The 16331-nt window shown below is 36.0% G+C and overlaps 1 protein-coding gene and 1 pseudogene across 2 annotated transcripts in view; one reads left to right on the top strand and one right to left on the bottom strand.

Moving 5' to 3' along the window:
* HTR2C (5-hydroxytryptamine receptor 2C) overlaps positions 1-16331 on the top strand; it is a 324015-nt gene that overhangs the window by 182803 nt on the left and 124881 nt on the right. The gene's annotated exons all lie outside the window — the stretch shown is intronic.
* Positions 5414-7362, bottom strand: LOC101152916 (heat shock cognate 71 kDa protein-like; annotated as a pseudogene).

The following is a 16331-nucleotide window of genomic DNA, read 5'->3' on the forward strand; positions in this document are numbered from 1 at the left end:
TGTTTGCTCTGGGGCTTACAATATACATCTTTTAATTTGTATTCCTTTTTAAACTTGAGATATAAATCTTATACCATAAAATTCACCCTTTAAAGTGTACAATTCAGTGATTTTTAGCATATTCACAATGTTAGGCAACCATCAACTTTATTTAATTACAGTAGAATTTCATTATCCCGTTTTCAGTCACTCCATACATAATATGCATCTTAATTTGAAACAATCTTGTTAAGATTCATGTTAAACTTCAATAGCATGTAGACATATTGCTCCAATATACTTCCATTTCTTCCCCCTTCTTTGTGATATCATTGTCATGCAAATTACATTTTTATACATTATAATGTATCAAAATAGTTTTGTGTTTTTTTTCATGGAGTTGTCTTTTAAACCATTTGGAAAGAGAAAAGAGTTCTCATTCATATGGATTCAAGTTACCATCTACCTTTTCATTTCAGTTGAAAGATTCCCTTTGGTAGATATAGGTTAGGTATGCTGACTACAACTTCTATCTATTTTTTTATTTTGAAACGTCTTTCTCTTTCATTTTTTTAAGAAATAGTTTTACTGGAAATAGAATTCTTGGTAGACAGTATTTTTCTATCAGCCCTTCAAATATGTCATCCCAATGCTTTCTGGCTCTCACAGCTTCTGATGAAGTCAACTGTTAATCTTATTTGGGTCCCTTTGTATATATTGAGTCATTTATCTCTTGCTTCTTCCAGAATTTGCTCTTTGTCATTGCCTTTCAACTATTTGACTATGAAGTATCTAGGTATGTATCCCTGAGTTTATCCTAATTGGTGTTCATTGAGCTTTTTGATGTGTAAATCAGTGTTTTCTATCAAATTTGGGAAAATTTCAGCCATCCTTTTTTCAAATATCTTTTCTGTATCTTTCTAACCTATCCTTCTGGACTCCCATTATGCATAATTTGATGGTGTCTCACAGGCCTTTGAGGCTCTGTTCATTTTCCTTTATTCTCTCTGTTCTTCAGATGGGATAATCTCTTTTGACTTATCTTCAAGTTTATCTTCAAGTTTATTGTTTCTTTCTTCTGCCTCCTGAAATGTTCTATTAAGCCTATCTAATGAATTTACCATTTCAGTTATTGTACTTTTCAACTTCGGAATTTTTGTTCTTTTAAATATTAAATTAATTTGTATATCTTTACTGATTTTCTCTATTTAGTGAGCATTATCATCATAGTTTTCTTTAATTCTTTAAAGATAGTCTTCTTTAGTTCTTTAAACATATTTATATAGCTGATTTAAACTCCTTGTCTGATAAGTCCAACATCTAGGCCCCCTCTGTACACTTTCTATTGACTTCTTTAATTCCTGCCTATATGCCATACTTTCCTGTTTCTTTTCTCTTTTCTTTCTTTCTTCCTTTTTTTTTTTTTTTTTTGAGGTAGGGTCTCACTCTGTTGCCCAGGCTGGAGTGCAGTGGCATGACCTCAGCTCACTGCAACCTCCGCCTCCCAGGTTCAAGTGATTGTCATGCCTCAGCCTACTGAGCAGCTGAGATTACAAGTGCCTGCCATGACACCCGACTATTGTTTGTATTTTTAATAGAAACGAGGTTTCACCATGTTGGTCAGGCTGGTCTCGAACTCCTGACCTCAAGTGATCCACCCACCTTGGCCTCCCAAAGTGCTGGGATTACAGGCGTGAACCACCATGCCTGGCATACTTCCCTGTTTATTTGCATGTCTTACAATTTCTTGTTGAAACTCAGACATTTTAAATAATATATTGTAGTGACTTTGAAATCAGATCTCCTCCAACCTCTAGTGTTTATTGTTGTTTATGAGATTTTGTCCTCATTGCTGCTTGCTTCAGTTACTTTCCTAGAATACTTCTATAGATTCTGTATTCCTTGCAATATGTGGCTGCTATTTTCTCTGGTAGCATTTTTCTTTGATATTTGTTTTTATTTTTAATCCTTACTTCTTAAGAGTTGCCCCTGAATCAGCATTGTTTGTAGTCAGCTAATGATTGTTCAGAATATTCTATTAAATGCTATGAGCCAGTTTTTCTTTTACCCTGTTCCAAAGAGATTTTTGTGGGAGGTCACACCTTCAAATTTCAGAGAATTTACAAGTCAATATTAGCTTTTATTTCCTGCTTGAGTCCAGCATCAAAGGTAGCTAGAGATGAGTTGTTGGTGTCCTCTCTGAGTTTTCTTGGGCATGTGTACAGACATACACATTTGTGCAGCCTTTTAGATCTCCTGAAATATGCTGGAGCATTTTAGAGTCCCTTATGTTGGTCCTTTTGCCATTACCGATGTATTCCTTTTATATTTTTAGCCAGTTTCTTGTTTGTTACAACTGAGTTCACAGGCTTAGGCAACTGCAATGTTATTAAATCCAGCTCATGTTATTGTTTTCAAAACTCTGGAGATAAAGCTTTTTCTGAAGAACTGAACTCAGAGTCAGGACAAATAGCCCAATTACCTGGGAATAATGTGTTTCAAAGGAATTATTGTAAATATTGTCAAAATATTGAAAGTGTTCTAAGGATGGGGCTTTACATGAAGCTCCAAAACAAATCAGTCCCCACTCAACTGGCTGGTTACTGTGCTCTGTTACTGTGGTGAGAGGGGAATGAAAGTAGCCCCAAGTGAAAACAACATAGATCCCACTGTTCTAACTGAAGTTCAGTAGACTGTTTTTAAATGAATATCTTTTAAGCCAAATCTATACCTTTGGTTAATTTCCTAGATTCTAAAACAGTTGATTTTTGTAGTTTTGCAAGTATTTTTATAGCTTTTGTGAGAGAAAGAATTCACCAAGGTTGCCATTCTGTAAGTTCTGTTCTCATAAGTACTTCTTTATACACCTTGAATTATAATGACATTTTAAACATAATAGCATAAAATGATTTTACTGCATAAAGTTAAAATGATTACTTCATATCATCTACTACCTAATCTGTATTCACTTTTAACAAATGACTCAAATTAGGATATAAATGAGTTGCTTTATTTAAATTAGGTTTCCAACAAGGTTCACATTTTGCATTTGTTTTTTATGAAACTAGATTTTTGTGTATGTGTGGTGGCGGGGCGGGGCGTGGTGGGGGGTGCCTTGATTCTGACCTTGAGGAGAGGAAACATTTTTCAGAGGGAGACAAAAAGTCAAAGAAGTACTTCAATTGTTGGGGAGACTTGTACATGTTTATGGGATCAAGGGAAATCACTATACTTTCTGGCTTAAGAAACAGCCCTATTCATGTCTTGTCCAACAAAGGCTAGTAATTCCAGGTTAGCCTAGGGCCCAAGAGATGAAGCAAAAGCTGAAACTGGGAAAAGAATAAATTTAGAAAGGGACAAGGTCAATGAGGAGAGTTGGTAGGGATATAAAATTATTAAGCAAATCATCAATAATGTAACTTGGATTTACTTTGGGATGCCAGACTCTTGGTGGATTACTCTTTCTTGTGAACTATTTCACCATTCTTCATTTTTTTGGTTAAAACTACGGGATGGTAGAGTACTGAAGGCCTAGCTTCAATTCCCAGCTTTTCCAGTAACTGTGTGATCTAGGTTCAGCCACGTGGCTTCTTTGAGCCTCCTTTGATTTGTGAAATGAGAGGACTGGGTTAGATGTCTCTAAACTTGATTTTGTCTCCAAAGTATGATTATTCTAAGACCTTTCTTAAGCAGGTACATGCAATAAGTAAAAACTGTTTTTAGTAACTGAGCTTAACATTTTTGCTTTCCTCACCCTGAAAATCAGGTACACAAGAACTTCTTTCCCCCTTTCCCATTATAGCTTGTTTTATGGAAAGAATCTTAAATCAGAATTAAAAACTGGTTAACACAGTATTAATAAGATAGAAATATTACCCTTTCCTCCCACTCAAATCTCAAAATAAAGCAATATTACTGCAACAAGGTATACTTCATTTTTGTAGTAAGAGCCAGTTTCATAAGTGAAACTATATGAAAAAATAACTCTATGGGAGTTAAAGCAAAATAACGTATTGTGATTGGGAATAGCCAAATACATTTTATGCGTCAGTTTTCCAAAAGTTAAATTTTAAAGTAATCTTGGTTAAATTAGAATACAGACTCTTAAATAATCTACAAACAGACAATTTTTCAGATACCATGGAATCATACCTTTTATCAAGAATAACAGTTGTTTGTCAGTGCACTTTGGGATATTGAGCAGATATTTTGGAGATCACTTATGCTGAACAATATGATGCACTTATTCCAAAAATTAAAATTGCATATTTTTTGTATTACATATTTTAGTCAGCAAATAAAACAACTGCAACCACAGAATCTATTCAGGAACTAGAATTAAACAAGTTCCTTTAGAAACTGATTAAATAAACCACATAATTTCCAAAATGCCTTTCACTTTGTGCACTTAGCTTTGGTTTCTAAACCGCTTCTGAAACAGATATCTAAATGAAATTAAAATCTTTATTTTACACAGAGGCTTCCTATCCCATCCCACCCTGTGTCCAAACTCCATCATCTTTAACACTTTAAGTAGTTATTATGAACCCAGAAGCCACTAGGATAGAAATGTTCTAACAAAGATCAAAGAAAACAAAAATCATTGTTAAATTATTATAACCCGTGGGTCAAGCCACAATCAATATAAAGACACTTACTGAGTATCTGCTCTTTGTCAGCACTGAACAAAACACAGTGGGATGTCATAATATATTAGTCCCAATCCCTGCTTATGAGGGAGTTTATAATATAATTATGTGTACGCATATGTGTGTTTGTGTGTGTTGGTGGGAGGCAGAAATTTATGTAAAAAATAATGAACAACATGAGGTTATGTGCTAATGATGGAATGCATCGAATAAATAATAGGTGGTTAAGAAGTTCAGAGGAGGTACATGTCTCCCTAGTCAGTTGGTAAGAATAGGGCTCACAATGGTACAATTTAAATTACTATAATACAGTAAATGGGATATTTTCCCAGCTCCCAAATTACCACATAGATGATTGTTTTCATACTTATTATATATAGTCATAACGTCAACCCAACTTTGAAGGGAAATAGAGAAACCCAATTTTATTGTAGTTACACCTTCAGGATTGCATTTTGCTACTAATAATTTATACAAAATGTAAGTGCTTATATCTCTGTAACTTTTAGAGATATATTCTTAACGCAGTGTTAGACTATATATTTTTGTGCCAATTTTAAATAGTTTTATTTAAGACATTGCATTTTCCACTTACAGTACAGTGCTTATAAGGTGCAATGTTATTTCCCTCCCCTGTGCACATGTTGCATATTCAAGTATTGAGAATTCCTAGTAACTTACTACAGCAGCTGAACTTTTAAACACTGCCACAGAATTTGCTACAAATTTAGGTCCTTCAATGTTTTAAATGTGTGGAACAATGCTACATCTATATTTATGTTGGCTTAATCAACCTCTTCAGTGATGGGCCTTGAGGAAGCACCACTAGAGGGAGGAGCTCCACCACCAGGGAATCCCCCAGGCATTCCTCCAGGCATGCCTCCTGCACTCTGGTACCGCTTACTAATGATGGGATTGCAGACTTTCTCCAGCTCTGTCTGCTGATGTTCAAATTCTTCCTTCTTAGCAGCCTGATTCTTATCCAGCCATTTGATAACTTCATTAAACTTGTCCAGAATCTTCTGTTTGTCCTCATCATTAATCTTACCTTGAAGCTTCTCATCTTTGACAGTTGCTTTCATGTGGAATGCATAGGACTCAAGTGAATTCTTGGATGACACTTTGTCCCTCTGCCTCTAATCTTCAGCTTTGTACTTCTCAGCTTACTGGACCATATGTTCAATGTCTTCCTTGCTCAAACGGTGCTTGTCATTAGTGGTAGTAATCGTGTTCTCTTTTCCTACACTCTTGTCCACAGCAGAGACATTGAGGATGCCATTGGCATCAATGTCAAAAGTGACTTCAATCTGAGGAACACCATGGGGTGCAGAAGGTATGCCTGTGAGTTCAAACTTGTCGAGCAGGTTGTCATCCTTGGTCATAGCACACTCACCTTCATAAACCTGAATCAGCACACCAGGCTGGTTGTCAGAATAGATAGGCTGTCAGAAGGTCTCTGTCTGCTTGGTAGGAATGGTAGTACTATGCTTGATGAGGACAGGAGGACAGTCATGACTCCACCAGCAAGTTCAATACCAAAGGAAAGAGGATTGATATCCAAGAGCAGCAAATCTTGAACATTTTCAGATTTGTCTCCAGATAGGATGTCTGCCTGGACGGCTGCACCATAAGCAACAGCTTCATCAAGGTTGATGCTCTTATTCAGTTCTTTTCTATTGAAGATGTCTTGGAGAAGCTTCTGAATCTTGGGGATATGAGTATAACCACAAATAGAGACAATATCATGAATCTGTGACTTGTCTAGTTTGGCATCTTGAATGGCTTTTTATACAGGGCCAAGGGTGCCATGGAACAGGTCAGCATTCAGTTCTTCAGATCGGGCACAGGCAATGGATGTACAGAAGTCAATTCATTCTTAGAGAGAATCGACCTCAATACTGGCCTGGGTCCTGGAAGAGAGAGTATGCTTAGTGTGTTCACAAGCAGTACGGAGGCGTCTTATAGCTCTCTTCTTCTCACTGATGTCTTTCTTATACTTATGCTTGAACTCAGCAATAAAATGGCTGACAATTCGGTTGTCAAAGTCTTCTTCACCCAAGTGGGTGTCTCCAGATTTGACCTCAAAGATTCCATCCTGAATAATGAGGATTGACACATCAAAAGTGCCACCTTTCAGGTCAAAGATAAACACATTTCTTTCAGCTCCAACCTTTTTGTCTAAGCCGTAAGCAATATCAGCAGCACTTGGCTCATTGATAATTCTAAGTACATTGAGACCAGCAATAGTTCCAGCATCTCTGGTAGCCTGATGCTGAGAGTCATTAAAGTAAGCTGGCACTGTGACCACAGCATTGGTAACAGTCTTCCCAAGGTAGGCTTCTGCAATTTCCTTCATCTTTGTCAGGACCATAGAGGACACCTCCTCTGGATAGAAGATTTTGGTCTCTCCCTTGTATTCTACTTGGACCTTGGGCCTGTCAGTATCATTCACCGTCATGAAGGGCCAATGCTTCATATCAGACTAGACAACAGCATCATCAAATCTGCATCCAATCAGATGTTTGGCATCAAAAACCTTGTTGGTGGGGTTCATTGCAGCTTGATTCTTTGCGGCATCACCGATCAATCATTCAGTGTTCATAAAGGTGACATAGCTTGGAGTGGTTCAGTTTCCCTGATCATTGGTAATTATCTCTACTTTTCCATGCTGGAAAACACCCACACAAGAGTATGCGGTGTCAAGATCAATACCAACTGCAGGTCACTTCGACATGGTTGCTGGCGTGTAGGGCCGGCTCTGACTACAAAGAAAGACACAGAAAACTCCAGAACTGCGGGCGCATTCAATGAGCTATATTTACTTCTTGAAAGGGAAAATAGATGTAATTTAAAATTTCGTAGCAAATACTATGGAACAAAAAAATGATGTCAAAAACACTATGATTAAAAACTCACTGATATGCTGACAAACATATTACCTCAACTATCATCTGCTGAATTAAAACAGCACCAAAGCGTAAGTAAAATGACAATGAATAAAATGACCAATAAATGTACTAATGCCCTTACAAGGGCTCCCTGTAGTACTTAGTAATGACAATTAAGAAGTATTGTGTTTAGGTACTAAAAAGTTGATCTATTTCCATACTTTTTCTGAAGATTTTCCTGACTACCCTTTTCTGCATTTATATTTCATCTACTTCTAGTCCAGTTAGTTTTATATTTATGTTCTAAGACATGCTTTACTCTGAACAGTTCATAAGGTCTAAGAGGAAAATGACCTTTGAAGGCACTTTCTGGGATAATGTGTCAACATTTCAGGCCACCAAATATTATTGAATGCCCATTCTGTGTTAAGCATTGCACTTGGCATTATGGAATACAGAGATGTGTACCAGGGCCCTAGCCTCCAAGAAAATGCTTCACTTTTAGAAATATATTTAAATAATTTAAAAGGGTTATATAGTGTAGAATTTTCTAACTTGGTGTGACTAGATAAAATATCTAATTTTCAACATCAGCTTTGAATAACTTGTGGAGAGTTTTCTATTGGTATTTATTTATTCATTTATTGAGACAGAGTTTTGCTCTGTCACCCAGGCTGGAGTGCAGTGACACAATCTTGGCTCACTGCAAACTCCGCCTCCTGGGTTCAAGCGATTCCTCTTCCGCAGCCTCCCGAGTAGCTGGGATTACAGGCGCGCACCACCATGCCTGGCTAATTTTTGTATTTTTAGTAGAGACAAGGTTTCCCCGTGTTGGCCAGGCTGGTGTCAAACTCCTGACCTCAGGTGATCCACCTGCCTCGGCCTCCCAAAGTGCTGGGATTACAGGGTGGAGAGGTTTTTAAATTAGTACTGTCCAAATTCAGTGACTCTGACTAATGGTAGCTAATGGAAAGCTGAAATGTTCAGTTCCAACGAAAATCCTGAGGCAAATAGTGGTTTTGTTACATTCCTTAAGAGACAGAATGAATTCCTGTAGAAATGCATAATGCCTATATTTACATAACAGAAAATGTTTGGCAGAAAATAAAGTGCTGTCATTGTACGAGTTAGTATCTTTCTTTCTCTGAAGATTTTTTTAATAATGAAAGTAGAATGTATTGGAGGTGCCATGTCAGTTCATCTGTCAATAAACATAAAATACCGTTAACTCAATGGTATTTTCCGAGGTGTTGTAGTGGAGTAGAACTTGAGTTTTGGTATCACATGAACATAAGTTTAAATCCCTACAATCTCACCTTTTTAAATGACCTCTTATTTCTAAATAAACATTTTCTCACCCACATTAGCAGGGAAATAGCATGGTATTGAGGGTTAGAGGTTAAGCTCATGAAGTATCTGGATTTTAGTACATGTGATATTTTAATTATTAACAAAATTATTCTTAGAAATTGATTTTATTAGAACATTATTTTAGAAGTGATCAGGCAAATTATATTTAAGTTCACATGGTAGAAACTTCTGAGAATCTGTCCTAGTTGAGTGGTAATACAGTAGGATGAGATAAAGCAATGAGGAAAAAAAGGAGAAAATCAGCGTTTTCCAAAAAAACAGGCAAAAACTGCAGTATCACATAAGTCAGCTTACAAATGGAAGTGCCTTCCAGACCACAGTACAGTATTGGATTAGTGTTTTTGTATGCTACATATATGTCTTAGTGAAGACAGAAATGATCATACACAATTCATTTCCCATTTTTCATGTAAAAAAAAAGTTTACGTCTGCCATTATATTATAGAAACAGAGCTATCTAGATAAAGCCTCATCTGTAAGAGATAATGTCTGACCTTCAGGACACAGATGGAGGGCTGTGCTATTGGGCCAGGAAAATTTGCTATTCCAAGTCAGCAATAGAAAACGTTAAGTTCCTGGCTAGCAGTCCAGTTCCCGTTTTAATTCTCTTTACTATCTTTTTGAACTCTTCATAAACAAAAGAAATGAAGAATAAATATATATAGGGCCAAGTGATTAAACAGAATTAAAAGTTCCGTATATAAATCTTATGTTCTTAATTATAGACTGACTAGGCTCCCCAGGATTCCATTTTAGAAGATATTTGGCAAAACATCAAATTGCCACTTGGTGCAACATCATTTTTTAATTTTCTTTAATTGTCTAGACCTGAATTTAGCTCAGTACAGTAGATATCAGGACAGTGGAAGCGCAGGCAGTTAAAGTATGTCATCTTGGGGGGAGGCTGCAGCGGATATCTTAAATATTTGACATATTCATAATATCTTTTGAATATATCTCTGAACAACCTTGTAAAGTGAATAAAATAGGCAATTTTCTCAAATTTTAGACAGGAAAACTAAATTTTGAAATTACAGATAGTATGTGGCAGAACAGGTACTAAAAGAAGACTTCTTTCCCCCTTACCTACAACCATTACAACCACAGAATATGTTTTCTCTTGTGTCTTTCAGAGTGTACCTGTTAACAGTACTGATGTTTTCCATATAGGTTGGTGCAAAAGTCATTGCAGTTTGTGCAATTACTTTTAATGGCAAAAGCTGCATCTCCAATGCAGCTTTTTATTCTAAGTAAAAATCCTTCCAACTCAAGCAGGGTAACTCTTTCACATGGACATTAGGGTCTTGAGCACATTCAGACTCAACATTGCCAGTACTCTGGAAGGCCACAGGGATATTTTTGTAGTCAAGTACTAGCAGCTATCTCAAATAACAAGCCTGTACTTGGATTACAACATCTCTTCAGCTCAGATGCTTGTTATCTTTTGTTGCATGTCAACTTATTTGTAGGAGGATTGGAGACATTGGGTACAAGAAGATACTTTGTAAGTTTATGAATGAATTCTGCTCTATGTAAGATGATAGACTAGGTTTTTGGAGGTAACACTATCAAACAAGTATATTGGATGTATATGTGTGTGTGTGCATATGTGTATATGTGTGTATATACTGTCAGCCTTTTGCATCTGGAAATTCAACCAACCATAGATCAAAAATATTTTAAAAACAACGAAACTAACCAAACAATGATAAAAAATAATACAAATAAAAACAATACAGTATAACAAGTATTCACATAAGATTTACATTGTATTAGGTATTATAAGTAATCTAGAGATGATTTAAAGTATACAAGAGGATGTGCATCAGTTATATGCAAATATTATGTTATTTTATGTAAGGGACTAAAGCATTTGCAGATTTTGGTATCTGCGGGTGTCCTGGAACCAATCCCTCATGAATACCGGGAAACAACTGCGTGTATGTATATACACTCACACACATAGGTATGTATGCATGTATGAAAGTATCAAAGAGCTGACATGAGAGTAAGGAATTAGAGAGTAAAATCTATATGAAGGATGGAACCCAGATGTGGGCAGCTCAGGACTGAGCAGCTATTGTCTTGTGGAAATTTGCTTAACAAGGGAATTTTTAAGTATGCAGACAAGGATTCAAATAGAAGGTTATCCTCCTTTAAGCTGACACCCTAAAGAGCTATACCATAAGTATAAGGATAAAACAGAGGTAAACATGAACCACAACCTCACCCTTAGGGTCTGCAAGAAAAGGTGCCTTAGAATTGAGGGGAGGAGTAAACCTGTCCCTGATCATTTTAAACCACAAGCCAGAACTCACAGTGATTTGTCATCCAGATTCATATCAACTGGGTTGTCCAGAAATCTCAAGCTATAAATTTTGTTGATAATAATTTTGGAATGTATGCCCCTAAAGGTCTGAAAGAAGCAAATGCAAATATTCTCTGAAAAGCAACCCCATTCTAAAAATAATTTTCCAAAGAGAATAAGTAGCTCCTTGGGAAACAGCAACAATTAGGCACACACAAGTTAAAAGTACCACTGGTAAGAGGCAGAAAAACAACAAATATAATAAATATACCTGAAAAACTTCAGGCATTGTATCATCAGACATTATTGCTATCAATAAAGAAAAAAACTATAAGATGAAAAATTTCTACAGGGAACAACGTCTATAAAAATGGCCTGGATTATCTGAAAAAGAACAAAGTGGATCTTCTAAAAATTAAAAGCAGAACCACCACCAACAACAAAAGTAAGAGTAAATTAAGAGCAGTTTAGGCAAAGCTGAAGAGAGAATTCGTAAACAGAAAATTATCAGAAGAAAGTGTCAAAAATGCAAAAGAGAGGGAGATGTTGAAAACATAAGAGAGGTTAAGAAATATGTAACATAGGCTGGGTTCTGTGGCTCATACTTGTATTCTCAGCACGTTGGAAGGCTGAGGTGGGAGGATCACTTGAGGCTACGATTTTGTGACCAGCCCGGGTAACATAACAAGACCCTGACTCTACAAAAAAATTAAAAAATAAAAAAATTAGCCTGGTGTGGTGATGTGTGCCTGTAGTCCTACCTACTTGAGAGGCTGAAGTGGGAGGATCCCTTCAGCCCAGGAGTTCAAGGTTACAGTGAGCTCTGATTGCATTGCTACACTCTAGCCTGGATGACAGAGCAAGACGCCAATCTCTCTCTCTCTGTCTCTCTTTTTTTTTTTGAGACAAAATCTCACTCTTTCGCCCACTTTGGAGTGCAGTGGCCTGATCACAGCCCACTGCAGCCTTGATGTCCTTGGCTCAAGTAATCCTCCTGCCCTAGCCTCCTGAGTAGCTGGGACTATGAGTGTATACCACCACACCCAGTTAATTTTTAAATTTTTTGTAGAGACAGTATCTCGCTATGTTGCCCAGGCTGGTCTTAAACTCCTGAGCTCAAGTGATCTTCCCGCCTCAGCCTCTGAAAGTGCTGAGATTACAAGTGTGAGCCACCACATCCCAGTCAACCCCGCCGTCTAAAAAAAAAAAAAAAAGTAACATACAGTGAGAAGTAACCAAATGTCTAATTGGGATTGAATAGGAACAGAGAAAGAGATTGGGTTAGAGACAGTATTTGGAAACAATATAGTTAGAATTTTCTGGAGATAATCAAAGACATCAAAGACTTAAGAAGACCAATGATTACCCAAGCAAAACAGAGAAAAATAAATCTACACCTAGATATGTCACAGTGGAACTGCAGATAACCAAAGACAAAATTAAATCATAAAAGCAGTCTGACAAAAATGCATATTACTCAAAGGGAACTATTAAACTAATAGCTGACTTCTCCAAAAAAAAAAAAAAGCCAAAATAATATATTCAATATGTTAAATGAAAATAACTGCCAAGTTAAAATTCTGTATTTAGTAAAGTTATACAAGCATGGGTGTAAAATAAATACAGATGAAAACAGAGGAACTTTCTAACCAGTAATTCCTGTTTCAGGAATTTGAAAAGGAAGTATTTCAGTAAAAAGGAAAGTGAATCTAGATAGAAGGTCTGAGGAGCAAAAAAGAATGAAGAGCCAAGTAAATGATGAATGTGTGAATAATTCTAATGAAATATTGACTTATAAAACAAAATTAATAATATTTTGGGTGGGCATGGTGGCTCATGTCTGAAATCCCAACACTTTGGGAGGCCAACGTGGGAGGAATGCCTTAGCCCAAGAGTTTGAGACTAGCCTGGGCAACATAGGAAGACCCTGTCTCCACAAAAAAATTAAAAGATTAGCTGGGCATCGTGATGCACACCTGTGGTCCCAACTACTTGGGAAGCCGATGTGGGAGGATTGCTTGACCCCACAAGATCAAGGCTGTAGTGAGCTGTGATTGCACCAACGCACTCCAGCTTGGGTGACAGAGTGAGACCCTGTATAAAAAAAAAGGTGTCAAAATAGTGTCATAAGTGAGTACATATTTTAAGAAGATAAAATACAAGGCAAGAATAACATAATTCAAAGTTGAATTTAAATGTTCTAAATTCATTGTATTGTCCAAGAGGAAAGACACTTATTAACTTCAGATTTTATGAAACACACACACACACAAACACACATTAATTTAATTTATAAAATAACCAGTAAAAGAAAAGGAAAAATGTGTACAACTTTGAAAGAGAGGCAGACAGAAAAACTGAGATGTTAAAAAATGATTAATATAAAAAGGGCAAGAAAGGAAAGGAAACAAAAAATTAGCAGAATAAGTAGACTGCATTAAATAAAAGAGTAGCTATAAACCCAATGATATCAGTATTTACATTAAATGTAAATGGTCTAAAATTTCAGGAAAAAATTTTCAGACTGGGTTAAAATAACAAAATAAACATAATAACAAGACAAAATGAAATAAGACAAAATAAAAATGAAATCTAAATCTACACCATCTATTATAAATACGTTTAAAGCATAGGATACAGAAATTTTGACATTAAAAAGACAGCAAAATACACCATATAATTAGTAACTGAAAGAAAGATGGTATAGCTACTGAAATAGATAAAATAGCTAAGAGAGTAAAAGAACATTACTGGAGAAGTAGCTGTTAACTTCATAGTTATACAAAGTTCTATTCATCAGGAAGATACAGCAATTTGAAACGTGTATTTATGCAATAGCATGATTACCAAATATATAAAGTAAAAACTGACAGGAATATGAAAACAAATAGATAATTTCACTAATTGATAGAACAAGCTGAAAAAAAAATCTGTTTATAAAATATTTGAAAAACATGACTGACAAAAGTGAAATGACTATATAATATTCTGCACCCAAATGTAGAATACAAATTATTTTCATGCATACAGGGAACATTGACAAAAGTTGACTATTTACTAGGCCACTGAGAAAGTTTCAATAAAATTAATGAAATTTAATTCATACAAACACTGTTCTCTGACCATAAACATATAAGCTAAAAATCATATATAAAATGACAACTAGAAAATTAGCAAGTATTTGGAAATTACTAAACATTTTGAAATAATCCATGAATCAAAAATCATATTGAAAATTAGAAAAGTTTAAAAAACTGAACTATAACAAAATACTAGATATCAAAACTTGCCAGATGAATCTAAAGCAGTGTTTAAAGCAAAATTATCAGGCTTAAATGCATACATTATCAAGAATAAGGCTGAAAATGAATGAGCAAAGCATACCCTCAAAAATTAGGAATTGCAGACTAAATTAAACCTAAGGAAAATAGAATGGAGACAATGATAAAGACATGAGCAGAAATTAATTAAATAAAAACAAACTGTATCAAATCAAACCAAACATTGGTTCTCTGAAAAAAAAAAAAAAAAAGACAGACAAACCACTGACTAGATTGATTAATAGAGAAAACAAAAAAGAAAGAGAAGGCAAAAACAGTGAATATCAGGAATTGAAACAAAAGGATATCACTGAAAATGCTACATAAATTAACATAACAAAAGGATATTATAAATGATTTTATGCCCAAAATTGAAAAGTTAGAAATATGTACAAATATCTAGACAAATATAACTTGACAATACTGGCAGTCGTAGCTTGTGAGGTCTTTCCAAGGAAATTACCACACACTTCGTGGCTTAAAACAACAGAAATGTATTCTCTCACAGTCTGGAGGCCAAAAGTCCAAAATCTAGATTGGTTCTTTCTGGAGTGTCTAAAGGAAAAATCATCCTAGCTTGTGGTAGTTGCCGGCAATCCTTAACGGTCCTTGGCTTGCAGATGCATTACTTCAGTCTCTGCCTCCATCTTCACATGGCCTTCTTCTTGTACATCTCCTGCTTGCTTAAGTTGCCTTCTTTTTTTTTTTCTCGCTCTGTCGCCCAGGGTGGAGTGCAGTGGCGCGATCTCAGCTCACTGCAAGCTCCGCCTCCCGGGTTCACGCCATTCTCCTACCTCAGCCTCCCGAGTATCTGGGACTACAGGCGCCCGCCACCGCGCCCGGCTAATTTTTTGTATTTTTAGTAGAGACGGGGTTTCACCGCGTTAGCCAGGATGATCTCGATCTCCTGAACTCGTGATCCGCCCGCCTCGGCCTCCCAAAGTGCTGGGATTACAGGCGTGAGCCACCGCGCCTGGCCGCCTTCTTCTTATAAGGAGACTAGTCATATTGGATTTTGAGCCCAACATAATCCAATATGACTTATCTTAAGTAATTATATCTGCAAAGACCGTATTTACCAATAAGGTCACATTTTGAGGTTCTAGATGGACATGAATTTGAAGGGACACTATTCAACTCAGAACACTGACTTAATGGGTCACAGAAAATGTTAATGCTTTTATAATCATTAAAAGAACCAAATTTCTTTCCACTATGACAATTCCAGAAGTAGATGGCTTTATGTGGCTGGGGAGTTCTACAAAACATTAAGGAAACAAAAATGTCCAATCTTATATAAAGCATTACAAAGAAATGAAAGCAAAATGTCACTCCCAATTTTATGAATATAGAATAACCTTGATATTAGTGAGAAAAAAATACAAGAGTAGCTCAGTTATCAACATACATGCAAAAAATCCTTAAAGAATTAGAAAATTGGTCTCAAAAAAATTAGAAAATTGATGGAAGCGACTTATGAAAAGAAAAATACATTATTACCACATTAGTTTTATCTTAGGAATGCAAAGTTGATTTAACATTAGAAAATCAATTAGTGTATTTACAGCTTTAACAGATTAGATTTGCAGATTGATATGGAGAGAATGGACTTTTCCATAAGTGGCTCTGGAAACACAGGGTATCAATATGGAAAAAAAATCAGGCCACTCCCTCATACTATACCCCAAATAAATTAGAGTTGCATTATAGACCTAAATATAAAGTACAAAACTATGAGGATTTCAGAAAATGATATAGGAGAATATTTACATGATCTTGCAGTAAATGAAGGATTTCAGAAAGCAGCAATTTAAAA

Source organism: Gorilla gorilla, chromosome X, assembly GCF_029281585.2.
Source record: "Gorilla gorilla gorilla isolate KB3781 chromosome X, NHGRI_mGorGor1-v2.1_pri, whole genome shotgun sequence".
In the NCBI taxonomy this organism is placed as follows: Eukaryota; Metazoa; Chordata; class Mammalia; order Primates; family Hominidae; genus Gorilla; species Gorilla gorilla.